The sequence below is a fragment of the Schistocerca nitens genome, chromosome 1 (assembly GCF_023898315.1).
Source record: "Schistocerca nitens isolate TAMUIC-IGC-003100 chromosome 1, iqSchNite1.1, whole genome shotgun sequence".
NCBI lineage: Eukaryota > Metazoa > Arthropoda > Insecta > Orthoptera > Acrididae > Schistocerca > Schistocerca nitens.
Window position 1 is genome coordinate 1,030,886,786 of NC_064614.1, and position 4,072 is coordinate 1,030,890,857.

Here is a 4,072-nt window from a genome sequence, read left to right on the forward strand (position 1 = left end):
AGATTAAGTCATTCCGCATACTCTTTCCGCTTCTGTTGTGATTCCAGATAGGCGACAAGCAAATTTACATCTCCAGAATCTTCACATTCAAAACGTGAGGAAATAGTGGGCATGATAACAGAATATGCAACATTCAATACACGAGAGCAGTATAGTGATTTAATGAAATATCATAAGAAAAACTAAATTCGTCCAAAGACTCCTCGGACGGCCCAACGGTACCGACGGTCCGCCGTGTCATCCTCAGACCACAGGCGTTATCGGATGCAGTTATGGAGGGGCATGTGGTCAGCACACCGCTCGCCCGGCCGTATGTCAGTTAACGGGACCGGAGCCGCTATTTCTCAATGAAGTAGCTCCTCACCAGGGCTTGCCAACAGCACTCGGCAGACCAGATGGTCACCCATCCAAGTGCTAGCCCAGCCCGACAACAGTTAACTTCGGTGATCTGACGGGAACCGGTGTTGCCACTGCGGCAAGACCGTTGGCCGAAATATCGGAATACTGTACCAAATTATCAAATTTAACAGCCATTTCGAAAGAATAAGAAATAATTTCTAGTTTCCAGCATTCAGCCTACCTTCCACTGTGTTTCAGCAATACAGACATCTCTAGCAGTCAGCTACACTAAGGTTAATTTGTTAATTTTCGATGATCAATATGAGATTAATTACCGTAATTTTTATATCACGAAATTTACATCGTGAGACCCGTATTTTGTCTGGTCCCGCTCTAACGTAATACAGACTCTGTTCAGTTATTAACAATAACTTCAACACTACTCGATAATTACTGATATAATTTATTCTTCTATACTTATATTTTTGCTGTATGGCGTTAGTTGGAGTGTGTATGCATGGATTTGTTAATAGAGAGATATAGTCAGTGCTGTAACAGGTTTTTCCTATCAGTGCGTATGATATCAACTGAACACACATAAGGGGCGTAATTACGAGCTTTTGGTGTGTTTCAAATGGGTAGCAGAGATCACTTGTCGCCGAATCGGCGAGGTATTGCGAAGAGTTAATACAGAGTTGACAGCTGTTTGAGTTTACTCCTGATGACGATGGTGGAGATAGCCATCGTAAGCTCGAGAATTTTAATGGAAATGACGTGGCTTGAAAACCGAGAAGATTTTATACAGACATGCCGCCGCGAAAGACTCCGAGGAACGTACTTCCTACAAAGTAACACTCTCAGTAAGAGAACAAGTCAGTGTATGGACAGAGCTTCTAATCGTTTTAATACCAACACTAGCACAGGGCTTACCTTTGTGCTGGCCACACTACACCCTGTTTATCAAACTTTGCTGTGCCACAAAGAGAAACATTTTGTTGGAGGATGGTACCATGTTTACAAACTGGAAATACGTTACGTTTACTTAGACGCTATTGGCGTGGCTGACACGTGTATGTCGGATGTCACTTCAAATGATATCCGTTACACGCGTTTTACTACCAAACTAGAAACTATTTCCAAAATCATACGAGGTTTCTTGGTAACTTTACTAACAACATTCTAAAAAGGGAAACTCACCATGGTACCCCCGTCAGATTGAGTGGCAAGAGGGGCAGTGAACAGCCCTTCAAAATCTGAACACAACTCAAGTATGAACACAGGAAGAAGGTATACTGAACTGTGATTAGAGAAGCAAAATAGAAACAGTGAACCGTCCCAGAAGTAGTACAATACAGAGTTGCGCGTTATAGCAACAGCGTCGCTCTCGACATTATTTCTTTTTTAAATCTCTGTTCGCTGTATTCAAAGTGGTGCCGTGGTATAACGTCCGTTGGCAACAGCCAGGTGTAATGAAGGGACTTACAGTGATAGCTGATTCAGCACAACTACAATATTACTAGACCAAAGGAAGTGCCTTTGGAATGGGATCTGCAAGCGTTTGATCACAAGGCGACAAGTCAACCGAATCCTCCACTGGAAAACACGTTTGGTGTGCCATACACGGCACACGGCATTAGTGACAGTACGTGTATCATATGGTAGGAGTCTTTCATCGACGCACCTAATGTGTACGCCTGATAAATAAAAAATGCCTCATGGCCATATTTAGGTGTTCCTACGAATGTGGATGTCACATAATTTGCAACAAATGAATGAAACAGTTTCACAATTGCACAGTTTTTCTGTGCTCTGTCAAAACATACGTTTTTGAACGTTTTGGAAATTGTGTTCCGTTTCGGAAGTTTTGACTCTTGTTGAAACGTAGTTTACATCCGTTTCTTTGTTGTTTTCATTTCTTTGAGGCATCTATGTGGTATCTCGCCTGTCTCACTATTCATTACATAATCCACTAAATTACAGGCCCATATCGTTAACTTCGATATGCAGCAGAATTTTAGAACATATATTCTGTTCCAACATTATGAATTACCTCCAAGGAAAGGGTCTACTGACACACAGTCAACATAGATTTAGAAAATATCGGTCCTGTGAAACACAACTAGCTCTCTATTCACATGTGCTGAGTGCTATTGACAAGGGATTTCAGATAGATTCCGTATTCCTGGATTTCCGCAAGGCTTTTGACACTGTACCACACAAGTGGCTCGTAGTAAATTGCGTACTTATGGAATATCGTCTCAGTTACGTGACTGGATTTGCGATTTCCTGTCAGAGAGGTCACAGTACGCAGTAACTGACGGAAAGTCATCGAGTAAAACAGAAGTGATTTCAGGCGTTCCCCAAGGTAGTGTTACAGGCCCTTTGCTGTTCCTTATCTATATAAACGATTTGGGAGACAATCTGAGCAGCCGTCATTTGATGTTTGTAGATGACGCTGTCGTTTATCGACTAATAAAGTCATCAGAAGATCAAAACAAACTGCAAAACGATTTAGAAAAAATATCTGAATGGTGCAAAAAGTGGCAGTTAACCTTAAATAACGAAAATCTTGAGGTCATCCACATAAGTGCGAAAAGGAACCAGTTAAACTTCGGTTACACGATAAATCAGTGTAATTTAAAAGCCGTAAATTCAACTAAATACCTAGGTATTAAAATTACGAACAACTTAAGTAGGAAAGAACACATAGAAAATGTAGTGGGGAAGATTAACTAATGGCTGCGTTTTACTCGCAGGGCACCTACTAAGGAGACTCCCTACACTACGTTTGCCCGTCCTCTTTTAGAATACTGATGCACGGTGTGCGATCCTTACCAGATAAGACTGACGGAGTACATCGAAAAAGTTCAAGGAAAGGCAGCACGTTTTGTATTATCGCGATATATGGGAGATATTGTCACAGAAATGATACCGAATTTGGCTGGAAATCATTAAACGAAAGCGTTTTTCGTGGTGACGGAATCTTCTCACGATATTCCAATCACCAACTTTCTCCTCCGAATGCGAAAATCATTTGTTGACACCGACCTACATAGAGCGGAACGATCACCACGATAAAATAAGTGAAATCGGAGCTCGTACGGAAAGGTATAGGTGTTTATTCTTTCCGCGCTGTACGAGATTGGAATAATAAACAATTGAGAAGGTGGTTTGATGAACCCTCTGTCAGGCACTTAAATGTGATTTGCAGAGTATCCATGTAGATGTAGATGTAGACGTACTTGCAACGGTGACTCGTATTCTACAGCTAATGTGTAGTATGACAACTTCCAAGACTACAGGACAACAACAATTTGAATGACCGGAGGGACCATTCATGACGTTGAGAAGAGAAAAGGCACGACGGAGGTTTGAACACAACTTGTCCGGTTCACAGGTCAACACGATAACCACTTAACAACAACGCCGTTGCTCCTTTGGCTGGCTCTATATTGCACTGCTTCTCCTGGGACCGTTCACTGTATCTATTTGACTCTTTTTTTTTACAGTTAAGTACACCTTCATGCTTGGTCTGCATTCAATTTTTGACGTTCATAGAATCTGTCGACCTGTAAAAAGTGTTCGACAATGTAAAATGGTGCAAGATGTTCGAAATTCTGAAAAAAGTGGGGGTAAGCTATGCGGAGAGACGGGTCATGTACAATATGTACAACAGCCAAGAGGGAATAACAAGTGTGGACGACTAAGAACAAAGTGCTGTTATTAAAAAGAG

The 4,072-nt window shown here is 41.6% G+C and overlaps 1 pseudogene; it reads right to left on the reverse strand.

The window, feature by feature from the left end:
* Window positions 1–371: 371 nt before the first annotated feature.
* Window positions 372–489, reverse strand: LOC126210432 (5S ribosomal RNA; annotated as a pseudogene).
* Between the last annotated feature and the right edge of the window lie 3,583 nt (window positions 490–4,072).